The 15,911-nt window shown below is 41.9% G+C and overlaps 1 long non-coding RNA gene across 1 annotated transcript; it reads left to right on the top strand.

Moving 5' to 3' along the window:
* Positions 1–12,076: 12,076 nt before the first annotated feature.
* LOC134437580 (uncharacterized) lies at positions 12,077–15,459 on the top strand. The gene is made up of 5 exons (XR_010032429.1): positions 12,077–12,165; positions 13,043–13,069; positions 13,911–14,052; positions 14,722–14,999; positions 15,320–15,459. It is a non-coding gene; the product is annotated as an uncharacterized LOC134437580 (long non-coding RNA).
* The last annotated feature ends 452 nt before the right edge of the window (positions 15,460–15,911 follow it).

The following is a 15,911-nucleotide window of genomic DNA, read 5'->3' as shown; positions in this document are numbered from 1 at the left end:
ACAATTCTAATAAACTAACCTGTTCTGAATGGCTGACTGTTTGGAAATCCTTGGGTGTTACCATGACTCTATGCTGACTTCAAGTCCAAGTACACTTTTCATAATAAGTCGTAATTTCTGAACATTTATGAGATCTACAAAGACTATTCAAAGAAACTGTAATGTTCTTTATTGCATGGTGATAATAGAGCCTAACACTACTTGCCTTGTTGTGAAAAATGTCTTTGGTAGTTTCCATGGAGACCATAATGTATTTGTCTGCTTTTATGCTCCTACCTTGGCTAAGAAAAAAAACAAATCCCTGTTGATCACAAGTCTAGCTTGTGCTGGCACCTCAATAAAATCTTCAAAAAAACCGAACACACACACACACACACACACACACACACACACACACACACACACACACACACACTGTATGTACTGCAGCCTATATTTTTCCCCACATGAACAATTCAGTTCAAAATCAGCACATGTCTCCCTCTCGCACTGGTATGTAATAAATGTTACTGTCTTCTATGTTGTGTCAGTCTTGAACTGCGACGCTGGAAGTAATGTCTACACTCAAAGGATGTATTGTGAATAAACACGTTTTTCTACAACACCAAACATTTTCTGTTTCTCCTGTGTTTTAGAACATTTCAGTAAATTTCCATAAATTTAACGAGGATTTTGCAATTGCTCACAGATTATTGTAGCCTATTGACAATCACAACTTAGGCTACAGAATAATACACCATTGTGTAGATGGGGGATGTGGAGGTACACGTATTTGCATGAGAAGAATTTACCTCAAACTGAAATTGCATTTGGCATGCCACACTTAAGAAGCCATCTCTAGCTTATTGTTGTCCAAACAGTAACTGATTATCCTCCTTCTAAAGACCTTTCATGCTATTCTCTGAGGTAGAGACATGTTGGTTATTAAATAATTTATCATACACATATATACCCATGGAGACTGACCAGTCACACTGATTTATATTTTACAATGAATAAAGAGTGAATATAAAATAATAAATAAAATGGTCTAGATCCAAGGTTTCTGTTGGACATTGACAATATTAATGTGCATATTAACCATTGGTAATGCATGTACGTTGGGTACAGACGACATGGAATACATGGGCAGAAGTTGGAGCAGAACTAGCCTGACTGTCGCAACTGCAAGTCTCTTCCAGACTATGGTCCAGAGTTGTAGAAGTAGGGCCTACTCTTACAGTAATTACAACACTAGGCCTAGTAGTATAATGTTACGAATGAAACAATGTAATATCATATCACTAGTGTTGTAATTACATCTTAAAAAGCTTGTACTTACTTGTACTTTATACTACTCTGCCATGGTCTGGCCAGGCAAATCCTCTACAGTATTTCTCCATGGTAGAGGCAAAGAGTGTGTCTAGCTTGCATGTGTGAAATTCCTCCATATGCTTTTAGTTGACGTTTCGATCAATAAGACGACCCATTCCTTCATACAGGAGATGCTCAAAGTTGATGGTTCCTTTTTGGGGGGATTTGAAATGTTGGAGATGGTTGGCCTGGCCAGACTAAAGTCTCAAAGAGACATGTAGTCATGGTAGCCAGGCTAAGGCAGAACAGCTATCATTCAAATATCAAAAGCAGCTAAAGTACATGGCTCCCGACGTGCTCTTTCATTTAACTGACAGCATGGTGTCAAAGTGGCTCCTTCCCTTTCCTCCAGATTACAGTGATCAAAAGAGAGCCAATTATCATAGCAGGTAGCTGCTGCTGTGTAGAGAACTCTTGATATAACCCCCTGCTGACAGACCCTGCCAGACTAGGCTTTTAACCTTTCCTCAGTCTTCTATGCTCTTATGTTCTCTGGTGTAAGTGAAAATGGCGACCTGCTGATTTTCTTAATAGTATACTGTATGGCCTTGGCTATGGCTCAGCTACGGCACCATGCTGTTATACCTGGAACCTGAGTGTGATTCCAGCGGACTTTCTTGTTGTGTTACAGACTTGCAAGGCATTTTTTTACATTAACAGTAACAGAAGTTATTACATCATCAGGAAATGATCAAGTTCTACAGGGATGAATAATCAAACCTGAGGCGACATTGGGGGCTGCCCACTTGCACGGGTGAGGCATTAATGCAATTTCATTGTGTGCACTTGTGTGCTGTGGTGGAGTGCAAGGGCGAAACTTTGATTTTGACATTGGTGGGGACACAAAAGTGCTCCAAGACAAAGATTCCAGAAGCTTTTTTGCATTATCAATCATACCGGTAGGTTCATGTCATGCAGATGTAGGGCACGGTCTATGAATATGGTCATTGATCCACGTCGATTTATAAGCACGAGCGGTGCTCTTTTCGGCACGACATCCCCATAGCCTATTTGTTTCAAACGTGTATGACGCGCTATGCCGATTTAATGTCACGCTTTCAAAGACGTTGATTATTGAGAATGGAGAACGAGACACGGAATAGGTTAGAGGTAGGCCTAGGTGAAATTAATGTGGAGAGCATGGTCTATGAATATGGTCATTGATCCACGTCGATTTATAAGCACGAGCGGTGCTGTCTCCATAGCCTATTTGTTTCAAAAATGTATGACGCGCAATGCCGATTTCATGTCACGCTTTCAAAGACGTTGATTATTGGGGAAACAGAGAACGAGACACTGAATAGGTTAGAGGTTGGTGAAATTCATGTGGAGCGAGAGAAAGAGAGAGAGAGGGTGGGCAGCACCAACCCTTTGGATGCAGTGATGCACGCGCAACCGAAATTGAAAGAAAGGACAGGGAGGGACGAGAGGCAAAATGGGAGGCGCGGGTACTCAGACCTCCAGACCTATCCCCTTCTGAATTCTGCATTTTTTTTGTTTGTCATTATGCTAAGGTGCCCGCCGACGTTTTACAAAGGCGCCCTCGTGATAAATCTGTCTCGTGTTATGTTGACGAGGAGTTATTGTGTCACTGTCACAAACATTCTATCATTTGCAGGACATAATGCAACATTAACATATTGACAGCCATTGGATATTCAACTGCACAACAGTCTCTGCAGTTAGTTGTGCCATCGTAGACAACTTGATTCATAGATAACGAGTTTGCCCTGCTAACGGGCTGTGTTCCAAACGTCATTTCATTAGCGAGTGATAGTGTGACTTACAGATTTCTTTGAAAAGTAGCTCCATATGTCCACTTTTTTTCTTTTGCCTGCCATCTCACTTGGCAGTCATGTGCCCGTGTCACCCACGTTGCACCAAAGATTCTGGAACGTTAGCCTGCCAGAGTAATTTAATAACGTACCGTGTGGTAACACCACTGATAAGCGCAGTGATAGAACCTACCGAAAAGACCTCAGCTTCTTTTTTTTTTTTTTTGGCGCTCCTGCCTCCTAGCAACCATACACAACCTAGAGTCTCACGTGAAAGAAGGGGAAGGTACAGCCAATCAGATTGGTCGTCAGCCTTTGGCAAAGGACTTTTGGTTAACCCTTTCTTCGCCGCAATGCGAATGAGACGGGAGACCGTTTTCCCCCCAGCCCCAGTGATCAAATTGGTGCGGACAAAACGATAATCGCTGGATATTGGTGGGGACGCGTCCCTTATATCCATGCCGAAATTACGCCCATGGTGGAGTGTCAGAAATGACATGGAAGTCTCCTAGGTGGGCTTTCCCTGTCATGTGCATGTCTATGGTGAAATATAGGTGCATACTGTCCCCTAGTAGTTGGATTTTGTACTTACATTATAGTTTCATTAAACTCTTCAGACAAGGCTCAGTACAAATGTGATGTTACCGGAATGGTAATGACCAAGTCATAATGTATTACTCAATATTCTGTCTAAGGTTGTAGTGTAGTACTTAGCAGTGAAGTCTTTTCATTGACTAGTAGCCTACAGCTTTCCACGGGTGCATTAACAGACAGAATATCACTCGTGCTACACTTAATTGTGTACATGTATGTGTGATGTTTGTTTATCTGCTTGTCTATGTTTAAAGAGAGAACAAAATGATCATTTCAATAAGACAATGACATCACTGCATATGTACTTACAGTCCTTTTTAAGCCTACAGCCTTTTTCAGGTTTTGAAGCTATTTTTAGGAGAATGACGGCATGAGTACATTATTTATAGATAGAAAATACAGATTAAAAAAAGTACTTCTTTCATTATTCTCTGTGTGTTAAAGGTGCACCGTTTTTTGTAGTTTGTTTCCAGAATTCATGCGGCCCATTCACAAATGTTACCTCTTTCAAGAATACAAGAATACAAGGATACAAGTATACAAGGATATTTATTTGTCTTATACATAGAGACACTTTCGTGTCACATGTACTGAAATGAATGGAAGGAAGCTGTTTGATAGAACATTTGACTATGTTGCACCCTACGTTTTTTCAAGTCTTTCTGCCTTGTTTTTGTGGGGGTAGAAGCTGGAATGTCAAAATTTCCCATCTCCATCTCACAATGGTGAAGAATCACTTGTTCCTTTTTGTCATTTTCAAACAACTCCAGAACTGCATCCTCCTATAGTTCATTCTTGTCTCAAGTAAGACTTCCGCCCGACGATACTCTCTGCTGGTGATGGTGATGATTATGCAAGTTTACACACACACACACGCACGCACGCACGCACGTACACACACACACACACACGGCCATAGCCAGGAGTTTGAAATAAGCGAGGTCCATAGTGCGCGCACAGTGCGCCAAATTTCTTTTAAAGGTGCACTGTGTAGGATGGTGCCCGGAGTATCTATTGAAACTATGCTGCTCATTGAAACTGTGCTGTCTTCTGCCAATTTTGGTCTTTTCATGAATATTTGCTAAAAAATGAACTAGTATATACTAGGGATGTTAACCGGTAACCGGTTAACCGATAATCGACCGGATCAACTTTAACCGGTTAAAATGTTCTGCCACCGGTTAACCGGTTGTAATAATAATAATAATTATAATAATAATTTCCTCCCAAAAAACGATAATTTTGAGGTTTTAGTACGATAATTCAGCATTTTCCATCTGGCAACAGTGGTTGGACATGGCAGGTCCTGTCTGCGCAGCAAAAAAAAGGCTTATGTGAAAAATAAAAATGAAAAAAATCAGTGCTGTGCATATCAGGCACGCAAACGTTTTAAAATTTAAGATTACCGGTTAACCGGTTAACCACCGGTTAATGAGTCTCAGTAGCCGGTTAAGAGTTTTTTCAATTTTCGCCACCCCTAATATATACTAGTATGACCAAAATACAGTTGTGTTTTACAGCGGAAAATATCTATTTCTGGAAAGTCAAAATTGCGGACAATGGAGAAGATCCCCTTTTTCATGTATGAAGAGTGCAATTTTCCCAGTCATAATGAATACTTAGAATTTGATGGTGGTGCAAAGTATTACTGAAAAGGGTAACATTTGTGAGTTCAATTCTGGAAATATACTAAAAATATTTCACAGTGCACCTTGAAAGGAATATGCCATTTTTGTAATTTACTGTATTTTCAAAATGCATGCCCATATTGGCATAAATATTCTGTCAGTAGATGACATGACCTGTATTGATTGTCTACTGATGACCAGTTAATTTTGCAACTACTGTTTGTTGATGTTAATTGCCAAGTCAGGGACACACACGTGTCATAAACATACTGGTGGAAAGGGCAGAAAGACACCTTTCCAATGGTACTACACACTCACCCATACACAATAGCGATGTAAATAAAAACGTCAATTGAAACGTATGCAAAAACTGAGATAAAAATATATTATTTTCTCTAAAAAATAAGGGAGGTCCGTACCTCCCTTACCACATATGTGGCTACGGCCACGCACACACACGCACACACACGCACACACACACACACACACACACACACACACACACACACACACACACACACACACACACACACACACAAACACACACGGTTTCACATAACAAGGGGGAGGAGAGGGTGTGGTGAGGTGGGTTGTCCTTAGCTTGATCATGGTGCAAGGCGATGTCATGATGAATGTGTTTATCACAGCAAGAGGAGTAAGACTAGACTAGTTATCTACAGTACAGGGCTGCCAACAACATGGCTCATTTCTTGAAAGTGTGATTACATTCTCATAATGGTGCAAGTCTTCATCATGATGAATGTGTGTGTCTCACACTAAGAAAGAGAAGTAAGACTAGTTATCCACTGCACGATCTACAGGGCTGCCAACGGCCACACACACACACACACACACACACACACACACACACACACACACACACACACACACACACACACACACATTACAGTAACTTTGACATAACATTCATTCGTTTGTTTACTAGGATAGCCCTTTGAGATGAAGCATGTTCATTTCTTTTTTAAATATTTTTTGGGCTTTTTGCCTTTATTGTGTGATAGGACAGTGAAGATATCGACAGGAAGCGAGTGGGGAGATAGAGACGGCAAAGGGATGGACAAGGACCCAGGCCGGAATCGAACCCGGGTCGCCGGTGTAGCAGTGCAGTGCCCTACTGCTCGAACCACGGCAGGGCCAAGCATCTAATTTTTGATGGGGTAATCGCTAATATGGAATAACAATACAGGAGGTCACATAAAATGTTGGCTCAGGTTAAAACGTTTAGGCCTACCTCCCATTGGTCAGACGGCCCATTAGTGCGACAGCCTATTAGTCCGAACACACGTTAAAACTATGTCCAAACCTAAACAATTCCTAACCCTAACTGTCAGTAAAGGCATGTTCTGTCAGTATACCATTATTTTAGCGTCATAAGTTTGTAAATATTCACTTTTAAGTTTACTGAAAAGTAAGAACTATGCACAAACCAAAACATCCTAACCCTAACCGTCAGAAAAGGCATGTTTTTGTCTGAAAAGACGTACACACGTGTAGCCTAGCCTACCATAGTAGCTGTGTGATGCTCCCGTATGGCTTATTGCCTGTCGGATTAATAGGCTGTCGGACCAATGGGCCGACCGTGGTTACTGTAACATAGCTATAAGCACTTTTGCTTTACTTTTTATTTCATTGTAAGGGCTCAGATGTGAAAAAGAAAACGGCTCTCCATGTTGTTTTGATCGGTTACGTGGCGCTATTCCGACATGTCGCTATTCCGACGTTAATTTTCTATTGTCGGAATACCGACACGTTTTCCACCGTCCGCCGCTATTCCTACATGACGCTATTCCGACATCCCTAACCTTAACCCTAACCCTAACCCTAACCCCTAAAAAGTGTCGGAATAGCGGCACGTCGGAATAGCGCTATGTCGGAATAGCGATTGCCCCCCGTTTTGATCACGTAATCCAATCGCAAAATTCAAAAGGTAACAGGACACTTATGATGATACAGAAAGACATAAATGAAGCAAAAACTACAGTACAAGGCAACAAGACTTTTTTCTCTTGTTTTTATTCTGTCATCATTTCAGTCTGGCCATCCTAGAATTATTTTTGGACACAAACATTTGCACATTTTGTTGCACATTTTGTCTGGTCTGCTGCTAGGCTACCTATACCCTCACCTGAAGCAGCTCCTCACACCATATGTAGATTCACAAACCAGGGGTGCATTTCTCTAAACTATAGTTGCTAACTACTTTAGCTACTTTGTTGCTTGCAATGCAATTTCCCATTGACAACTGCCCAAGTCACTAACTGGCTAACAACTATGCTTTCAAGAAACGCACCCCTGACTGGAAAAATGTTTTGTAAAGTGCTATATAGTACAATCTACAGAAAGAAGAGTTATGCCTTGTGCAACCCAAGCGCGACTCAGGTAGCTAAGGTGGATGAAGAAGTTTCGCCATGAATTTGCTTTATTCGCTCTGGACGCGGCATTGACATGTTTGATTTAGCTAATTGCACAACGGCTCTGGCTTGACAGCCTGGTTCATTCGGAGATATCAATGTTCCGACTGCTTGACTTTAATCGTTAAAATTCGCCCTGGTTGCCCAGTAGCTTTATTCGCCTTCCCTCCATAGAGAAATAATGACTTCCGCCGCTCAGGTAGCGTAGGTCGCGCTGTGTGTACACAAGGCATAAGTCTCTTTATCTACAGTACAATCTGAGTCTGCCAAAGACCACACACACACACACACACACACAATTTGACATAACATTAATTTATTTGTTTTTTTGTTTGCTTGTTTGTTTACTGGTTAGCCCCTTGAGATGGACCATCTCATTTGCTCGAGAGTCCTATGGAATGACAATAAAGGGGACAACAACACAATGTAATCTTTACTTTTCTTTTACTGTAAAACTTAAACATTTGTCTGGATGTCCATGTTGTTTCCATGGAATAACACTGGTGAACTGTGACTTTCAACTGGTCTGAAGTGGCAATCACACATTTGCCATGCCATATAGAACACACACCCACACAGTGCAACGTGTATGATGTCTGTGTTGTGTTTATTTATGCTGCTGCTTGACGCCTAAAGCCAGGCTCAAACTACATGACTAGCGATTGTGTGTCCGATTTTGGCGTCGGGGTGCACCGCACACTAGAAGAGAATCGCAACTGTCAATCTTATCCCTGCTCGCAACCACTGAGACAATGCCAGACATTCTATTTCCAGTCGCAAATATCAAACAGTGTTTGATTTCTACAATTTGTGATCGGCGACTCTTTGAGCTGCCAAGTTTCTATCTTAGAACATTGGCCACGACAAGGAAATCTTTCCCGACAATCACTTGCGATGGTCCTGGGGGGTAACGTTCCAGCGATTGTCATAAGGGGGGTTTTCAGCCGAGAACCGGGCCGATAGTCATGTAGTTTCAGCCAGGCTTTAGTTCCTCCAGGATTAATACTTGCTCTAGGCCTACTACCATGCGCTACGAATGACACGTATAGCCTACGCTATGTCTAAACTCCAATCCAATCCAATAACATCACGGAGGCCTTAGCCAGTTTACTTTGTTACAAGCATCGCTAGTTTTTTGTTATCGTTTTTTTTTCACTTACTCGTACATCCATGTCAAAATCGTGCAGGGTCTTTGCGATGGCGTGGCCGTTATTAGTAAACGGCAACTCCATCGTATGCGAGGACCTCGCAAGTCAGACGACTTCTGACAGCAACGCTGACACTATTCTGACAGACAGCTGTCATGCTCATCTGCTCACGCCGTTTTTGCTTCACCACCACTTCACAGTTACTATTACTTGCATTCTCCGACACATAACCTTGCTATTACCACTGTCACATTCTTTTTCACCCGTCCAAAACCTACAAAACCGAACTAATCTGCACTAGTCCTTTTATTGAAAATATTTTATCAACACTAGTTCTAGCGTGGGCTTCAAACACAGCAGCCAAAGCATGTGTAGCTGCGTTATTCTGATTAACGGCCAGCCAATGGGTGAGGGCTACATGACGGTAATAATAATAATAATAATAATAATAATACTTTAGTTTTATATAGCGCCTTTCAAAACACCCAAGGACGCTTCACAGAGTGTTGTGTTGGAAAGTGTGAGTGTGTGTGCGCGTCAGTGTGTGAGCGTGTGTGTGAATGCATGTAAGTGAAAGTGCTTGTGGAACTAGCCGCCATAAGACTCCAGGAAGAGATGTGTCTTAAGGGGGGATTCATACTAGTCGTGAGTGGTGCTAGTCTCCTTCATACTTCACTCACGACGATGGCGCGCGCCGTCACGTGACCTAAAATTTCGACACGCCCCCCGTCGTAAGCTCAAAATTCGGCGCGTGTCGCCACGTCGTGCACACGAGGATTTTTCTAACTTGTCGTGCGCCACCAGCGACCACGCAGATAGGCAGACATAGCAGGAGTTGCGAAGAGAGGCTACAACTACTGTAGGCTACTACAGAATGGATCCTGCATCATTTTGAGGATAATAAAATGTCAGAGAGTTATTTTATCTTCTCTCTTAAATGTTGTTCAGTGAAACAATTGTTTACTTTGTTCAGAAGCACGTTGTGTTCGGCGATCTATTTATAAATTCTGCCGCCAGAACAATGCTCTCACATGGTCTTGGAATTATCTGGCAATGTAGGCTACAACAAAAAATATATGTTTCAATGTGGTAAGTCACAAGTCAGACGTTCAGTAGCCCTACAGCAGCCGTGTTTGGCTTTCTATTTTATACATCAGTAGAACTCACGCTGCGAGTTGCGAAAAATACTGCCGTTTCTCTCATGAACAGCAGAGGGCACTTCCGACAATGCGAGCAAGGCGCTTTTGAAGTATGAATAGTCTGTCGCAAGTGATGACGTCATTAATGGTTCTCGCGCCACTCGCGACAAAGTGCGCACGTGAAGTATGCAGAGCCCTTTAAGGTGTTGCTTAAACATGGCCAGTGAAGGGGCATTCTGGATGTGGTCGGGCAGATTGTTCCAAAGAATGGGAGCAGCAACATGGAAGGCTCTGTCACTGGTGGCCTTGAGCCTGGTACGAGGGACGATCAGCTGGCCCTTGGAAGAGGACCGCAGGGATCTTGAGGGGTCATAGGGGTGAAGGAGGTCTGTGAAATAGTAGGGTGCCAGACCATGGAGGGACTTGAAGGTTAGGAGGAGGACTTTGTAGGTAATGCGTGACTTGATGGGGAGCCAGTGAAGCTGCTTGAGTATGGAGGTGATGTGCTGCCAGGGTCTAGTGCCTGTTATGATCCTGGCAGCAGAGTTCTGGACATATTGCAGTCTGTCTAGGGCCTTGTTGGGTAGACCAAGCAGGATGGCATTGCAATAGTCCAGACGGGAGGAGATGAAGGAGTGAGTGAGCGTCTCCGTAACTGTAACGGTAGTGTTCATGGGTAATCTCGCTGTTTTAACATTCATCTGACGGGCAGCTGTTTAATGTTCAGTCGGGCGCACGCTACCGGCCAATTTGGCTACAGTAGTGGATGATTTTTTCCTACGAGGCAAAATGAAATTTCACCCACATAGAGCCCTGGGTGCATTGCAATGCCTCATTGGCAACTTAGGCTACTAAATTGCTAAATGGTTAGCAACGACACTGTCGAGAAACTGGGTCCAGTTGTTTGCTATTGGGAAATTGCATTTCAATCAACAAAGTAGCTAGCATAGTGTAGGTAGCAACTATGGTTTCGAGGAATGCACCACAGGCTTGTTGGTTTGGCAATCTGTGTGTATCGCCATTGTCGGTAAGTGCTTTGTGAAAACTTTTACTAATTGCTTGGTCATGGTGACTCCCTGTTGCTACAAGAGTACACACACGCACACACTGACACACACGACACAAGAGCACACACACGACACACACAAGAGGTGTTGTACAGACCTTCCTTAATGTACAGAGGACTGGGCATTTTCTCTCTACATAAAAAAAGCCCATCAATATCGACCCCTAAGAATAGGACGTGTGTGTGTGTGTGTGTAGAGTGGAGTAGAGTAGAGTACTTTTATTAATCCCGAGGGAAATGGTGTCTGACAGCTTACTTCAATACACAAATGCAAAACATACACAAAGACCTAATACACATTATTGCACATTACAGTAAACATATAGCAATCAGCCTTACACCAGTTCACATACACAAACATGCACTTTCTCACACACACACACACACACACACACACACACACACACACACACACACACACACACACACACACACACACACACACAGATGTTGATGTAATGAATGATAACCAAATGACCTTTCCCAAAAATGAAGAGCGCCCATTGGCTGATGTGTGGCAGATCTTACCCATATAACCTACCACCATCGCCCAAAGTTCGGCAATCAACTGTCATCTGGAACTGCCATCTGGGACACCACAAACCATCATCATCACATCAGGTAAAATGTCTTTTGGTTTGGTGGCCTGGCTCACCTGGCTGAGATCCGACACTTTACTGGGCTATAGCTGAAGGGCTGTGTGTAATTCTCAACCTTCTTAAACACATGATGAATTCTGTGCTCATGTTTTAAATGCTAGGGTTCTGTTTCTTTATATTTTTCTCATATGATCAGCAAACCATGTGTGAAAGTGGTAAATTGGTCATTTTTACACTCAACTTGTTTCTCTTTTACAACAAAATGTTACATGTCATTATTATTAAACTATTGCAATTGTTCTTTTTAAAATATTATGTTGTTTTTATTTCAATTCACCTCTGCAGTAACAATGGGGCATTTCATGCTATCAGCATTTCTGCTCTGTCTGGCTGGAAGTATCCTTTGAACTGCTGAGTCTACTAAACCGATGGTAAGCTAAGGGGGAATTCTGTGATGGACAATCTGGAATCAGAAGCTAAAATATCAGTACCACATATTCCAAATAATTTTGTTTTATCTGTGCCAATAGGGTAATTTGCGAAATAAGGTCTGCTGGAATAGGCCTATCTGGACAGGTAAAAGCAGGTTAAAAGTATAAAGGTGTGTGTACACCAGAAACGACCTAAGTGAAACGGAATTGGTTCTGATCGCCCAGGTTGCTTTTTCCCTGTCAAATTCGCTTTGGTCGCTTTATTCGCTGACCCTCCATAGAGAAATAATGGCTTCCGTCGTTCCTGTAGAGGAGGTCGCTCTTGTTGTACACATACAGTAGCTTATGGCTGCTGTGTACAGCCAGGTGGTGAAGTGTAGCCGTAAGTAATTACAGAGAACAGAGTATGAATCACCGCACACTGGTGGACTTAGATTTCCTATTTTTTTTGTTTTGTTGTAATTTTGGTGAATAAAACATTTCGCTGCAAAAGGCATCACCTGAAAAAGGCACTGGATTCTACCTTTTGAATCCGATTAATAACGACTGGGGAAATTTTGCATATTATGTAAAAACTGTGGAGTGTACTTCCTTGCACGATAGCACTATGTAGATCCCAGCATATAACCATTTTGAAACCAGTCCTGTGGGGCTGACCCTCCACACGTAATTGAAGTGCATTCATTGTACCATTATTTAAGGGTTTGTGTTATTATTATTATTATTATTATTATTATTATTATGCATTTTATCATGTTTCTTAATGTGTTATTACCATTCTTATTCCTCTTCTTGTGTGTGTGTGTGTGTGTGTGTGTGTGTGTGTGTGTGTGTGTGTGTGTGTGTGTGTGTGTGTGTGTGTGCATGTGTTTTACAGGTTAAATTGGCTAAGCCCAAGCTAGAGGTAAGCCTGATAACGAATGTAATAAAATACTTAATTGTGGGAATAATGGAACAATACATTTAAGTAATGTTTTACAAGCATGACTGGTGATGAGTTGCACACACGATGCACAGTAAAACGCTGGTCCTTCAAGATACAGTAGCCTATGTACGTTTTTTGCACTGTTTTTTTTTTTTTTTAAACGAATTTATGCTGCTCACAAGTGTCATGTTTTTTCATGTACATTCATAAAATGATCATGATGGGATGAAATTTGTGAATAGGAAGCAATTTGAAAATACATGACTAAAATGTATATAGCCTAATAATGTCATATTTCATATGTAAAATATGTTTACATACGATTACATAACCTTTGGGAAAAGGCTGCTAAAATGCTTCTTATGATATTAGCACTTTGTCCGACTTATTTGTACTACAAAATGTTTTTATTGAAAGATTCAGACCATTTCAACAATCATCCACCATGTTTCATATAACCATTTGAGATGCAAATAACCACTTAAAATGTTTCCTGTAATTTTTGGCCCACCCTTCATACACAAGTGCAGTGTATTCATTTTATCATCGCCACAAATATGTCCCTAACTGTGTATAAGTGATTCAGCAAGATCAATCATTTGCTGGGCATTCACATTTTTTTATTAATATTTTTTTCTTTCCAATAGGCCTTTATTGTTATTATTATTATTATCATTATTATTATTATTACGCCAATGTATTTGATCAGAATTCTTACCGTGTTATCATTCTTCTTCCTCTTCTTGTGTGTGTGTGTGTGTGTGTGTGTGTGTGTGTGTGTGTGTGTGTGTGTGTGTGTGTGTGTGTGTGTGTGTTACAGTTTAAATTCGGGGACATCATTAGGTTCCATACAGGAACAGTTGGTATAGGTGACAGCAGGTCAAGTGGAGATCACTACGGCATAGCCTTGGGTGAGGTCGATGAGAAAGGAAATGAGCTCTATTTCCACAAAGTTGGCCAAGGTAATGACCAGTGGTTTTGCATTTTACCATATTTAAAGTAAAAATCCTTCCCCATTCCATGACTGGGTTCCCAAAGTCAGGCGAAGACTCTGTTTTCTGAGGTTGTAAAATCGAATGCAGCAGATGTTTTATGTGAAGATGAGGACTGTCACTGTGCCATAAGACCTAGCAGAGCCGTTTACCCATAGAGGCCTATTAGGCAATTGCCTAGGGCTCTACCAAAACTGCCCATGGTAGGCGCCCCCAGCAGTCACTCAGCCAAGCCATGATAACTATGCGAAAGAATAATTCAAGAGGGCCCCATGTCTATATGGGCCTCTCCATGCATAGGGCTCCAAATTCAGTACAACCGCCACTGACCCGGGGCAGCTATGGCCGGTATGGCGTTGGTATGTAGATCAGAGGGTTGCGGGTTCGAATTCCATCCTTACCTCTCCCAACACCTACATCCATGGCTGAAGTTCCCTTGAGCAAGGCAGTGAAGCCCACATTGCTCCTGGGACTGTAACATGCAATACCCTGTCATTGTCAATATCTGTAAGTTGCTTTCGATAAAAGCGTCAACTAAGTGTAATGTAATGCATTGTATTTTATCATGGTTGATATTGTTATTATTATTGCTCTTGGGAGAAGGTCAAATGTTTAAAAAGGAATTCAAATCTGTTTCAGATAGTTCAAACAGCCATGGTGGACAGACTGGCTGTGTCACTAGTACACTGAAGAAAGACTCCCGTACTGCACGGCGTGTAGACAATTACCAAGATCAAGGGCATGAGCTGACGGAGAATGAAAAAAAAGCCATCAGGAAAAGATTTGATGAATGTATGGCTTATAAAGATATGGAGAAGAACAAACCCTGTTGTGGCGAATTCAGCCTACTTGACAACAACTGTGAACACACTGCCACCTATATCCGCTATGGGTCAGATGGACGAGTCTCTTGCCAAGTAATGTGAAATATTTCTTGTTGTATTAAGTTGACACTTAGACTTACTTTAAGTTAACCTTAGGCCTACTATATCTTACCATGTGAGCCAGTAATACAGTGCCTAATAAATGATCACGGCTTAATCATAACATTTATGTAGCTTAAGATAATGTTTTTACAGATTAGTAGCCAATGTGAGATGTCTCAAAAAAGTGTTATCTGTATTTTAATTTCTAACAAAAATAACTTCTTGACGTCAAATCTTGTGCTGATGACCTGATTGTTTGTCTTTCCGTGTTGTCTGTCTTCCTCCCTGTTGGTTTATCTGTCTGTGTACAGGCTGCCGCCGTTAAACAACTTACCGGAAATGCGTTCCCTACTAAGCTGTGTAAGAACAGGAGGAAGCAGTTCTGAAGAACATTCAAGGCCACGCAAACATTGGCGTGATAGAGTAAAACCAATGCTTTGAATGAATAAAGTGTGTGACAGCATTACGAACTGGAGTGGAGAATTGTCATTTTACTCTTGAATGCAGATGCAAAAAGTTACAAACAAGTTACAGATACAACTTTTCTTTTGCTCAATTCTGTTTGAAAAACTGAAAGCACAATGATCAATAGCCAATAGCCACAACAACTCCCGAAGCGGTTCATGGCAGATCAGGATATGGTACATCATCTGCAGCTGTCCTTTTTTCCCCAGCCATGGCTCAAACGGTAGGGCACTCCACTGGTACGGGCAGGGGCGGTTCTAAGGGGTGGCATTTGCCCCCCCAGAAATGTGATTTGCCACCCCAATTAAGAGCGCTGATTGTGACCCATAGCCTTAATCAGTGACGGACTGGGATAGAGAAACGGCCCTGGCATTTTGACCCACAACGCGGCCCCGCGGCCCCAAGACCCCCCAGAGAGAGAGAGAGACACACACACAC

This window comes from Engraulis encrasicolus, chromosome 21 (assembly GCF_034702125.1).
Source record: "Engraulis encrasicolus isolate BLACKSEA-1 chromosome 21, IST_EnEncr_1.0, whole genome shotgun sequence".
Classification (NCBI taxonomy): Eukaryota; Metazoa; Chordata; class Actinopteri; order Clupeiformes; family Engraulidae; genus Engraulis; species Engraulis encrasicolus.
The sequence above is the reverse complement of the archived record's forward strand: the minus strand, read 5'-3'. Positions and strand labels throughout refer to the sequence as shown.